Genomic DNA, 14,061 nt, shown 5'->3' with positions numbered 1-14,061 from the left:
CTTGGTGGTTGCCAATCAGATACCCAAGAAAATTAAACATTTTTAGCACCATAATGAAGACTCTAGCAAGGATGCAATGTTTTTTGCGTATTTTTTTATCCATGAATTTACAATGCTTGTATAAAAAGTATCGGGAAATGTTTCAGGAAAATAGATTTATTTCGGATATTGCTACAATGCCTCGAAATTCCTCAAAGTATATCCTTTAAGCGTCGAAACAGTTTTGCCAGATGCTTTTTCACGACTCGAATTCTCCCTCAGTAGGCGGATTCCAGAAGGTCCTAAAGGGTACGTGTGCAAGCTTCTTTGACGGCACTTGTAGGGTCCCATGGTGGTGTCCTTTGAGGGAGGAAAGATTTCACTTTTGGGGATAGGAAATAGCCAGCTGGTGCCAATTCGGGACTGTAAGGGGTTTGGGGAATCGTCGCGATACCGTTTCAGAAAATCATCGCAAGCAGAAGACACTCGAATCTGCTCTTGGTCGTCCGTCCAAATACCTTCAGGAGGGCGAGCTTAGCGTAGGCATTTCTCATCGCCAAATTTTCAGTGATAATGAATGGTGTGTGCACTGTCATCTAATCAAATGCCAATACGATCTTCGATCATGCGCACACTTCACTAACGCACAGTGGTCGATGTCTCCTGAAAGTTGGCCATACAGTATTATATAATAATTTCACGATTTTCTGAACCGCCCTCAGACGCATGCGCAGGTTTAAGGCCGTTATATTCATCCAGTATATCTTGAGAAGCGGGAGTATGCAGACGTATTCTAGTGCTACAGGTATTTCAACGCCTGAATAATGGACGCTACCATTACCACGATGTTTCCAGGTGTCCGCACGCATTGAGATCGACCAGCTGGTTTTCTGGAAAGTGCAGATCCTATCACCCGTACACTTGTAATACATTTCCTAATGGTTTTAACATCAGGAACCATGCATTGACGGGTCAAACCAAATCGCCTATGAAAAGCCCTCGGCGTCCCCACCACACTATCATTGTTTTTATAGAACGTTTCTACGACAGTCTTGATGCTCACCACTTGATGAGACCACTGCATGGTAGCTACTAAAAATGGCGTTGTTTCCCCAGCTAACGCCACTACTACTACTGCGCTAATTTACCTGCGCGCTCTTCAGTGGTTTTTTTAAACTGGGGAGTCCATTCTGTCTCACCCCGTACAATCATCCCTAGCGTAGGATATGAAAACACCAAGCGTAACTGAACCAGCGCTAACGACCAATGCTAAACGCAAGTACAAACGAAAGGGGTAAAAGGTAGGATTGAAATATTAATTTTTGACAATTGATCCCTACCCACACAGGCTGCCTAATCAACACAAAGTTAATGATACTTACCTTTCACAAAGTCTTGGTCACACATTACATGCATTAAAGTACAGCGTACATCGACTGAAAAATATGGACGAATGTATTATTTAACTTGTGAGTTTGTACCTAGAAGTAGTAGTTTTGAGGGGAGGCGACCGACAGCAGAGGTCATTTGCGCCATTAACGATGGACAGGCAAGGAGGAAGGGTGGAGAGAAACCCGGCGTCGGCATTAGCCTACTTTTAACGAAAGGCGCCAAACGTCCCAATCGACGGACGGCGTACTCACTCAAAGTGTCCTCCACAAAGCACCTCGAGTAGGCATCGAGATACCTCTGAAATATATTCAATACCGCCGAGATTCGAACCCGGGCCTTTTGGGTGGGAAGCAAGTACGATAGCCACCGCACATTCTAGATGAAGCCACTCCTCACTTGGCGGAATATACTGGTGAGATTGATACGACAAATAAACCTTAAAATCTAGCTAATTAATCACTCCCAACTCCACTGGGAAAGGAAAACGTTCGAGCATTAATCTACAAAAAAAATTTAATTGAACGTTCTAGCAGTCTTTGAGCCATTATTAACGTGCATTAAAAGCAAAGACTAATGTTTTATAGTTTTAAAAAATTGCACATAATTTAAAAGAGCGTAGGGGAGTCATGCTTGAAGCTCTAGCATTAATTGATAGAGCAGAGCGTATGCTTGAATATTTATCTTTCTCACACACCACTATCATATTTAATGCCTCTTTAAAAATAAATTTGGGTCCTCTATACCCCTCACTTGGACAGTTAGTCTAGAAAGTATAAGGAATGAGATATACTAGGAAATCGATAAGGAGTGACGAAATGACCACATCATAAAGACAACTCCTGTGTTTTCACGACCTAAATTAATTCAACGACCTCGCCGGCAGTGCGACGTACTCTGGCTATTCTCTGCATGGCATTTCAATGGAGAATGGTAACTTGTTAAAAATATGTCTAGTCTTTGAGGAAGCAAGCCCGTGGGTTAACCCCGAATCAGTGCGGTAATTGTTGCACCAATAATGCTCCTTCTAGCCTTAATTGCAGAGATAGCATGCTGATGACGTCCAACCACACGTATCATAAAGAAATTTCCGCGTAAATGATGCCATAATTCAACTATATTCATGTAAAGTGCAATTTCAACGGAGTGCTGCATATGATTATTCAACCTACTGCGGCCAGTACGATATGATATTGTGATAACCCCTCAATAAAAGCTATCACTCATCCCTGACATTAAGAGACCGCAGTCAACTTATATGGCTCTTAAAAAAATAATGACTCTCTCTCCCAAGTCGAATAACAAGAAAGAGATGCTCATTATTATCAACCTTAATTCACGACCTGGATTACCTCCACCTCATGCGAAACGCTAGCAGCAAGGGTATCGCCATACTTTCTGCTGTATTAGGCCCGCGGACATAAAATACGATCCCAATTTTTAACCGAGATTTTAAAAGATCTTTGATGCCTAACAATAAAGTTATTGCACCACTGAAACTTATTGCCGTCCAACATTAACTTAAAAACGCGAATGGATAAAAATAACTTATGATTTACTCAAAAATCAAAGGCATGACCGCGGATAGAAATAATATGTCGCAGTTATGAGACGACAGCAATCAATTTACTACACCCTCGTTTGTAATATATATATATATATATATATATATATATATATATAACATAAATACATATATATACCAATATTTACATATATATATATATATATATATATATATATTACCCCTCCCCGGACTACAACCTTGACGTGGTGGAAGGGCTTGTGCGTTCCGATGACCCCTAGAGCTGTGCTGGCGGGAGTAATAATTATTGCTCCTGGTAGGGTCACCCATGCCAGATAGGTCGAAGGTTAGGAGCCAGACGAAAGGTAGTCCACGCAGCGTCTGTTCCTCAGTGAGGCGGCTGTAATGGCGTCTGACCCCAGTGGGGCAGCCAGTAAGTGATGGTGTCACGTTAAAAACACTATTGAGGAAGGCAACGGGAAACCACCTCAATTATCATTCCCTAGAAAAATATGATGGACAATAGAGATATTTTGAGTCCTGGCAACCACGGGGCTCGGCCCAATCGGCCGTGTGTCGTGCCCGGCAGCGGGGGAGGCAAGGCTTCCGCGGTCGTCATCCCACGAAACCCTTGCAAGGGAAAACCAGCAGCAGCAGGACAGAAGACGCAGGAGAAGAAGACGAAATTAGTTAGAATAGGAACGTGGAATGTTAGGACAATGATGAGGACAGGAAAATTGGAGAATGTTAAGCGAGAGATGGAAAGGGGAAATATAGATATTTTAGGTCTATGCGAGGTGAGATGGAAAGATAGCGGGGATTACTGGAGTGATAAGTATAGAATAATATACAGCGGCGGGGACGAGAGCCAACGAGGGGTTGCCATTGTATTAAATGAAGAGGTAGGAAGAAGCGTAGTCAACATAGAGCAGGTAACGGATAGAATACTACTAGTGGAGATAAAAGCAGAACCGACGAACTTAGTTATTATTCAGGTATACATGCCACCGAGCAACCATAAGGAAGAAGAGGTCGATAGGATATACGATCAGTTAGAGGACATGATCGCGTGTGTTCCTGCAGGGAAACATTTGATAGTGATGGGGGATTGGAATGCGACGGTAGGCGAAGGAAGAGATGGTGATGAGGTGGGGGACTACGGTTTAGGCACGAGGAATGACCGCGGGGAGAAAGCAGTTGAGTTCTGCAGAAGACAGGGGTTAGTCATCACCAACACTTGGTTTAGACACCACAAAAGACGCAGGTATACATGGAAAATGCCAGGTGACTCAGGAAGATATCAGCTAGATTATATCCTGGTTAGACACAGGTTTAGGAATAGTGTGATAAATTCCCACAGCTTCCCGGGAGCGGATGAGGACTCAGACCACAATTTAGTTGTTATGAAATGTAGCGTACGTTTCAAAAAGATAAGGCAGGGGCGGCGAGTTAGAAAATGGAATGTAGAAGCGTTAAATGGGTTGAAAAGGAAGGAATACAAACAGGCGGTAGAGAAAATCATGGAGGATGGTAAAGGGCTTAGTACTATCGAAGAAAAATGGGAAATGATCAAGAAGGGGTTGTCTACAGCCGCAAAAGACATTATTGGAACCGTTAACGCTAAAAGGACTAGGAAACCATGGATCACGGATGAGATGATTACAAAGATGGATGAGCGGCGAAACTGGAAGAATATAAATACAGAATTAGGCAAACGGAAGTACAAAGAATTGAACAATAAATTGAGGCGGGCAACGAATAAAGCAAAAGAAGCATGGTGGAAGACGCAGTGCGAGGATATGGAAAGTCTGCAGAGGAAGGGTGAAATCGGTGCGCTGTACAGCAAAGTTAAATCGTTATCGGGAAGTAAGAAAGGAAGAGCTATGCTAACAGTTTTAAGGCGGGTAAGGTAATAGTTGACGCAGGAAAGATCCAAGAGAGATGGAAGGAGTATATAGAAGAACTGTATGGTAAAGAACTCAGACCAACAAAGTTAGACATTGAAAAAGAAAATGACGTAGAGGAGGACAGCTTAGGTCCAGGCATACTAGACCATGAGATAGAAAGGACACTAAGGGAGATGAAACTAAATAAGGCCGTGGGGGTAGATAACATTCCCGTGGAACTTTTAAAATGCTTAGGAAAATGTGGGAGGAAGAGGCTATATGGGCTGATCCGTAGTATTTATGAGGAGGGAATCTGGCCGGAAGACTTTGTGAGATCAGTTTTAGTTCCTATTCCGAAAAAGGTAAAGGCCACGTCATGTGAGGACTATAGGACAATTAGTTTGATATCCCACGCAGCTAAAGTTGTTCTCAGGATCATAAACAAAAGGATAGAGAATAGGGCCAATGATTACTTAGGGGATGATCAGTTTGGGTTTAGGGAGGGGAGAGGTACCCGTGGTGCCATTGCAGTAATGAGATTATTAATCGAGAGGAATATAGAACACAACCAGGAGGTATTTGCCTGTTTCGTAGATTTCGAAAAAGCGTTTTATAGGGTGAATTGGGAAAAACTAATGAGTATTCTTCAGAAAATAGGAATAGATTGGAGGGAAAGGAGGCTAATCCGCAACCTGTACATGTCTCAGACTGCTCAGGTGCGGGTGAGAAACGGGGAGTCAGGATGGGCAGTGTTAGGAAGGGGTGTGAGGCAGGGTTGCCCATTATCACCGTTGCTGTTCAACCTGTATGCAGAGGAAATGATTAAAGAGGCATGGGAAGAACTCGCGGTAGGAATGAAAGTGGGTGGGGAATTCGTAAAATCAGTTAGGTTTGCTGATGACCAAGCTTTAGTATGTAAGTCAGCCAAGGGGCTGCAAGCATTGCTGAGTGAATTGGAAATTCAGTGCGACAGGTATGAGATGAGAATCAATATTAATAAAACAAAGGTTATGCGATTTTCTAGAAAGAAAAAGGCCAAGCTTAACATTAAAATAGGAGGGCAAAAACTAGAGCAGGTAGAACAGTTTACGTATCTAGGTAGTGTTTTGGACCAACACGGTCAAAGTAGTAGGGACGTAAGGAGGAGAATTGCGCTAGGCAAAGAGGCTTTCACAAGGAGGAGGGAGTCGATGACAGGGACTTTGAGTGAGGATGTTAAGAAAAGACTCGTAAAACTTTGATATGGAGCGTAGCTATGTACGGTGCGGAAACGTGGTCATTGAAGCAGGAGGATAGACGTAGACTGGAGGCTTTTGAAATGTGGGTGTGGAGAAGAATGGAGAAGGTGAAATGGACAGAGAAGAAAACAAATGAGGAAGTACTTGGTATGGTGGGAGAAGAGAGGGGTTTGTTGGGAGAAATCCTGTGGAGGCAGGAAAAGTGGATGAAGGGGGTATTGACCGGCAGTGGGATGTTGAAGACTGTGATAGAGGGTAGAATGTTGGGCAAAAGAGGAAAGGGAAGGAACAGGATAGGGATGGACGGGATGAAGGGAGGAAGAAAGTACTCAGAGATGAAGAGGGACCTGATATAGAGTAGGATGATGGATTTTGTGTTTTGTTAGGAGTAATAAAATATTTGTTTGGTAGTTGTGTCCATCCAAAAACCTACCTTAACCGGTAGATTACCTTAAAAAAAAATATATATATATTACCCTCCGGTCCCGGGTTCGATTCCCGGGCAAGGCACTGCGCCCACCGCTCTACCCACTGGATTACCGCGACCCACATATATATCGATTATACGGAAACACTCACACGAGCAGCACAATAATGGGACGGCACAATAGAACAGAAATAGAATAGCAACATTTAAAAGGACACTCACACGGTAAATTGCTCGAGCTTTCGGCCTTCTCAGGGGCCTGCTTCAAGTGAGACAAGTCTTACTTGAAGAAGGCCTCGGAGAAGGCCGAAAGCTTGAACAATTTACCGTGTGAGTGTCCTTTTAAATGTAGCTATTCTATTTGTGTTCTTTTTTGCCGTCCCATTATGTATATATTATATATATATACATATATATATATATATATATATATATATATATATATATATATATATATATGCATATATATACATACACACACACACATATATATATATATATATATATATATATATATATATATATATATATATATATATGTATAATTGTATAATTTTCCCTGGACTTTATCTCTCGTAAATTCTTTTTTGCCTATTTTTCTCCAAAATACTTGCGGCATATTCCAAATTAGGTCTAACTAGAGAAAAACAACACCTCTCTCTTACTTTCTCATTGTATTTCCCCATCACCCGTTTAATGGAGCCGAGTTTCTTTAAAGCGGATCCGCATATTGTCCTGATATGTGCTCCCCATGAAAGGTGTGGTGCTAGAACTACCCCCCTAGAGTTGAACTTTATCAGCCGCCCACACAGATATTGAGCATGTAGTATTCAGAGTGATGTACGACCGTATTCTTTCGAGGTTTATTAATCGTCCATTAAAAACTGATCATTGGCACCTAATAAGAAGCCAGTGGCTTGGTGACCCATTATCCACGCCCGTGCTCCGTTTCCCTAGTCCCCTCCCGGGGGCAACTAATAAGGCCTCTGTAATGAGGCGGAGGGGGTCTGTTTGGGCATCCGGTTCGCTCTCTTTTCACCAGTGCTGGGTGTCCGCGCGGAGGGTGCAAAGGGGTGGGGGGAGTTAGGGGGCGATTGGGGGAAGGGGGAGGATTTCCTGGACCCAACCCCGGCTACAAAAAGGCCGCACCCGCGACCGCCGGTGAATCAGTCGCCACTACACGCTCTTCCGCCGCGGTAGGCGCCCTACAGTGTTTCCCCGAGCCGCGCGACGCAAGAGAAAGAAGAAAGGTAGGTGCACTTTTACTCTCACTTTCCTCTCCACTAAGAAATTTTCGCGGTACTAAAATATTAATTACTCCAGGCACGGGTTCTTGACCGTCCATTTGTCGTGAAGCATAATAATTTAGGCGTTCGGCCATGGGCCGGAAGAACCCGGATTCAAATTCGGTTTCTACACTGTTTTATTCCAGGTACTATATCTTGCTATCTTGAATGTTTTTTTGTATCAAGATGGTCCAAGCGGTGGAGGCATAAGAATAAGAATTGCTTTAGTCAAGGAGGAGGGATGTTGAGTAAGGATGTTGCAAAAAGTTAGCGAAAACTTTGATTTGGATCGTAGTTTTTTTTAGATTTAGATATATTTTAGTAATCTATACGCCACCGCTAGATTTTGTGGCACGGGATGAATACACACCAGACTAATTTTGACTCGAATTTGACCCTACTGCGGTCGGACAGCGTTATTCTGTTCCCTTATCGTAGGTGGGAAAAATGGCATCTTAACTCTATCTGTTCTACCCTTAATCTCTCTAGCTTTACTGGTATGATCTCTCCTACCGTAAAGCGTTGGGGGTAATGAAACGTTTTCAACTTCATTGATAAAGAGACCTCCTTCCTATTTATGCAAGAAATTGAGTGATTCCCAGTCTAGCTGCTCTAGGATTTTGGATACGCTACTAATTTTATCATAACAACGTTTTACAAATCTACGCTACACGCCATCCAATAAGGCCATCAATCATACTTCGTGAGGATCCCATATACTAGTAGCATATTCTAAATGAGGCCTAGTCAGTAAAAGGCTTTTTCATCATATTTACAAGGTACTCTTCTAATAAATCCTTACTTTTTGTTAGCTTGTCCACATATTCCCCGTATGTGAGGCGTGGAATATTTTTGCTTCCAAGAACTTAGTTGTTGAATAAAGATGATAGGTATCGATTGAAGAATTTTAAAATGTGGATGTGGAGAAGGATGGGAACTGGTTGGAAAGAAAAGGAACTAGGAAGTACAATGCATGGTGGGGGATGAAAGAGGGTTTCTGGGTGGAATTCAAAGGAGGTAGGAGTGGTGGATGCACAGCTTTTTAATGGCGGATAGAATGTTGAAGATTATGATAGCAGGGAGAAGGCTGGGCAGACGATGAAGGGAGGAAGCCAAGAGTTATGTTCGCCGGAATGAAGGGAGGTTGAAAGCAGTCGGGATTGAGGAAGCCGTTAAATTTGAATACTTCGAGTATTATCGCCCCTGAATGGTGCCATTTAGTTCGCCCTCCGTGAGTCGATCGGCTCACTACTCGAATCTTCAAGACATAACTTCACCAACAAAGTGGCAGTGGTAACCCCCTCTATATTGTAGTGATCAATCATCTTAGTTGACTCATATAGCCTCACATAATGCGCGTCCCCCTATGTCCTTTTGGGCTCCGCCCAATTCCATCCCATATCCTAGATGGATTTCCTAACTATGCTAAGTGCGCGGGCCAAATTTCCATAGCAAACAACGAACAGAGCTATAGATAAAGTTTATTGAAGTTTTCACAATGCTATAGCTGAATTTATGTCAATAGTATAGCCGAATTTGAGATTTATAGCGCTATGTTTTTTTTTAAATTAATGAATTGCGAGCGCCGATGGGCAATATATGCGAGGAAAAAAATTGAAATATCATTAAACTCACTGCACTTTCCCTAACTCTTGAGTTTATCTAACTACTGTCCATTCATTTTCTAAGGAAATAAATCCACATCTTGTCGAGGCGCAGTTTCGTGAAATGTCTCAACGAAAATCGAGAAGCGCAACTTACTTTCAATTCAGAAAATTTTATTTCAACTTCTTGCTCGAGCGTTCCATCACATCCGTTCTTAGACGCGATTATGTAAAATGCAGCAGGAAGTTCACTGGAAGTTTCCTTGGGTTCAAGTTTGAAGTTTCCAAGTTAAATAGAACTTGTTAGTAGATTCATCGGACTGTTTTCAAAACTTTTCTTACCCTCTTCGTCGACTCTCGCGACCTTTCGCCCGTGAGCGCCGCGGTTTATTCATCATGAACCCCCCTACCCCCATCCCCCAAGACGAATCAAGGAGGAAGCCAGCGAGAGAACGAAGGCACGCATCCTTCGCCCTCCTTGGAGACAATGCCCGCTGCCGAAGAGCGATCATTTCGATCACGAGACAAGAATTTCCGTTGGCAACTGCTGTATTCATTCGGGCCGCTATTCACTCCACGCCTAAAAGTGACACCGCGATCGGATCGCGGACACAGAATCCAAAATTTTCAGCGTTAATTAAACGGAATCGGTTCAAAGAAATCCATATAAAATCTCCCTCCATTGGGGAACATATGTAAGGAAAATATGCGGATCTGCTTCAAAGAAACTTCATTAAACGAGTGGTTGGGAAATTTAATGGAAATGGAAAAGTAATGAGATAGTTAAAGAAAGGTGTTATTTTGCTCTAATTAGACCTCATTTGGAAAATGCCGCAAGTAATTGGGATCCTTGGGAGAAAATTTGGCAAAAAGAATTAGATTAAGAATTATTAAGAAGTCCAGAGAAAATCCGCCAGATCCGTTAAAACTTGTCATAATAAGAACACGAGTGTGACGGGTCTCTTAGGGGATTTAGGCTAGGAGTCACTTGAGATGCGAAGAGAACAAGCGAGACTTAGACTTTTAGGAAGGTTAAGGACAAACGAGTTTATCGATAACACTACAGGAATTATAATGGCCACAAAGATAAAATAGAGGAGATATATTCCAATACCGAAAGATACAAATATTCCCAAACAATCAGGAATCATAATAGTAAGAAACCAAAGTCACTTTATAAATATTAAAAACATTTAATTTACAAGTTGGAACAAAATTAAACATTGCAAAGATGTTAAGTATATTTGTAGGTGCATGTGTATGTTAGTTGGTAGTTTGTGTGTTTGCAAGTGTGTGGGGCGTAAGGATTTTTGTATGAATGTGTACCATGTTTTGCTTGTGGATTGTATAAATCTGTGGCTTTTGCATGCGGTTTGTTTTTCTTAATTACGGGAGATGTCCAAACACCCCCGCCACACGCCCTTCCTGGTTGCCTGCGGGTTTTTCAGTAGATGTAGATTTATAAAAGTAGTTTGAGCGTTATTCAATTACGACTCTGAATCGGAAAGGGTTCTTTGCTCACTTGATAGCCTCTATGTGCTAGTGTAACAGTGAAAACGAGTGCGACCAATTACGTACATGCATGTGTAATTAAACTGCAACAACTGTTATCTCAACATTTGATTTAGAATGAGGTTTGTTTTAATTTCTTTAGCACCCGTGATTACATGGAGACGTGAATACCTATAATTTAATAAATCATGTTATTTGATCAGGATGATAAATAATGAAAGAGTTTAAATTTCAATGAAAATACGATAATTAGCTCCCTTCCATTAATGTCTTTAGCATCACGTTTATTTTCAATATTCCCGCTAAGTCCTTGTTCGGATCTCCAATGGCGCCTTCCTCTCTTTTCTCGCGAAATTTAAAATTTGCTATCCTTACTCTCTATACAACACATTTTCTCCATTCCTCTTCACATCCATGAATCAAAATTTGTATTTATATACCCCCATTATCTTTCCTCAAAGACCAATACATCTTAAAGTGTCTCTTATTTATTTCCTTCTTCACATTGGTCTGTATCCTTGTAAGATCTTCTTTCTTCTCTGTAGCTCTGGCTGTGTCGTCCACAAATCGCAGCATCCTTTTTAATTCTCTGTATACTCGAAAGACACTTCTTACCTTGTCCTTGGCTTCGTTAACAGCCTTTTCAATGTACACATTAAATATCAAGGGAATTAATGAATGACGCTACCTTAATTATTTCTATATTTTAGCTCTATTAGCGCTATTAATCTCCTGTCATCGCAGTTCATTCCCATTTCTTTAAGCATCATACTTCGGTCCAGGTTGTTTCACTATAACTTTGAAAATGGTAACCGAAATCTTAGCAAAACAGCCGATTAGGACATTCATTAATCAATGGTACAGTATTATCAACATCGGAAAGTTCTTATTCCTTGATAAGTATACTTCGTGGAAATGACATTTAGTAGATAGCCTGGTAACCGCACGCTGACATCCTCACTAACGACTTGAGAAATATAGTATAGCAGTGTCCCGGGGATAACAGCTTCTTCCGCAACGGCGACGACCGCAGAGTTTTGCAACTCTAATCTCTATGTTATGAGACTCAATTCAAAATAATATAATTAATATAAAATTAATTATAATAAAAATACGAATGATTGCCCTAGGGCAATTGCCACTATATTCTCATCAACAATGAAATCGATCATTTAGGTGACGATTGAAATATTAATGCTACGACGAAAATTGATTACAGCAGTGAACTTTAAAAAAAAAATGTTCGTCTCGTTTGCACATTTTGATGGACACCGAATATACAATCAAATTAATAAGACACTATTTACAAATGTGTAAAACCGCTTCACCTTCAAACTTCAAACAACGTAGAAATATACAAAACTGTTCCTCATTACTTTGATAACGGATTATTATGCCCTTATTTTTTTCTGAAAAATAACAAGAATCACTTCGATCATTTATCCGAGGACTGGTTGAATTCTCTGCAGCTTCGCCAGACATTTCTTTAAAATAACGTTTTCGTAGCTGGGGAAAGAACAAGTATTCAGAAATTCACTTGAGACCCTGTGCCAACGCCAAAATAGTCTACATCGATGAAGCTTAGCAAAGATAGATAATTATGATCGTTCATCTAGTAACAAAACGATATGAATACACTTAACAGGGTCAGGCTTCACTTTTTGGACGTTTTGTATATCCATCAAATGAAAGAGAGGACGTACTTTTCCACAGAATTTATTTGGTGTGGTGGAATGAGTTTCACCGTGGTACGGTATCGTCATCAGTTACTTACCTGATCGCAGTGAAACTCATTGTACCAAACCAAATAAATTCTGTGGAAAAGTACGTTCTTGTTTCATTTGATGGAAAGCGATAAGAATCCATTTGAATTTAAAATATTTCTCGAATCAAATAAACGAAGGTCTATGAGCGCAAATTTTATAATTAGATGCTTATGCGCCCTCATCAAAGAGGAGCTGCATTATACTATAGGCTACGATTTCTTCTTCACTTTCATGTAAAATGACGTTTTCACTCTCATTAAAACATCCCATATTCCGCAAATATATCAGGTTTTCACTTGTATTTCATAGGCAAGCCCCAATAAGGTTAGAATGGGAACATTTCAACGGTATGATTCTTACGACTCCAAGAATTGCATTGAAATACACGTTAGTTATGATAAAACTTGAGTTACTCGCACATCCAACTCCTTTATAATCACTTATCCCACACATTATTTCTAAATTTCCCTAGAAACCCTTGCATTGGGTCATTGATAACATTCATTCTGGTCACATTAACATCGCCGTCCTAAAAATTATCTTTATTCGTTGCTGTAAACCTAGCGAGATTCCATTCCTTAAAGACTAAACTGAAGTAGTATTAATTCTAATTCAAGAACTATTCGAATTTAGAATGTACATTGAAAAATAAATCCATCCCATTATTTTTCTCATAAATTGTGAAGTACTGATTTAGTATCTCTATGTTTAACTGTTTTTCTACTATCTAATAAATCGTGGCAACAATTTTACATGAATTACAAATGTTTTATGCGGAAAATTATGCGATGGGAGACGAACATTCATATCAAAATGTCCATTTCAAAATTAGCTTGCGGCGTTCACTTCCACTCAAACCAAAGTTTGCCCGCGGTCTTTAAGTTCTTCGGCCCTCTTGGATATTACTTCGCCCACATAAAAAAACACAAAAACGCAATTACAAATTTAATTTTATTGGAATTACGACAGTGAGAATGAAAAACCTGAAAGAGTAAAAATAAAACGGCGCGGGCATTGCTAGTCGGCCCTAGTGCCTTCTACATATATGAATGAATCGAATGAGCATTTCTGCGGCGAGTAGAGCCATAAAGGAAGCACCGAAATAGCAAGCTCCCCGAGAGTGAGCGCCAACCATAAAAGACTCTTTTGTCCCCCCGCTAACAACTCTGAACGTTTATGGAAATGAACCCAACAGTGATGAGGCGAAGCCAAAAAGGAGTACAGATAACCGCAATAGGATTCCCAACGGACATGAGATTGAGCAATATTGATCACCAGTTCACCATGTGACCACAACAGAAAACTTTAAAATACATCCAACATAATATCCGGGTCCGATCATTACCTTCATGCGGCTAAAAAAAGTATTTTTCCAATAAGTTTCCTCATTAAATGCGATCGATGTATTACTAAACATATGCAGAGTAGGTACGTAGTCGTTTTCTGCCC

At 40.9% G+C, this 14,061-nt stretch overlaps 1 protein-coding gene across 1 annotated transcript in view; it reads left to right on the top strand.

The window, feature by feature from the left end:
* Positions 1–7,620: 7,620 nt before the first annotated feature.
* Positions 7,621–14,061, top strand: part of LOC139695240 (hemocyte protein-glutamine gamma-glutamyltransferase-like) — a 39,723-nt gene continuing 33,282 nt past the window's right edge. Inside the window, exon 1 of the mRNA XM_071593927.1 lies at positions 7,621–7,694. The gene's annotated coding sequence lies outside the window, so the exon portion shown is untranslated. The remainder of the gene's footprint in view (positions 7,695–14,061) is intronic.

The sequence above is a fragment of the Hetaerina americana genome, unplaced genomic scaffold (genome assembly GCF_022747635.1).
Source record: "Hetaerina americana unplaced genomic scaffold, ioHetAmer1.1.p SCAF_6, whole genome shotgun sequence".
In the NCBI taxonomy this organism is placed as follows: domain Eukaryota; kingdom Metazoa; phylum Arthropoda; class Insecta; order Odonata; family Calopterygidae; genus Hetaerina; species Hetaerina americana.
The sequence above is the reverse complement of the archived record's forward strand: the minus strand, read 5'-3'. Positions and strand labels throughout refer to the sequence as shown.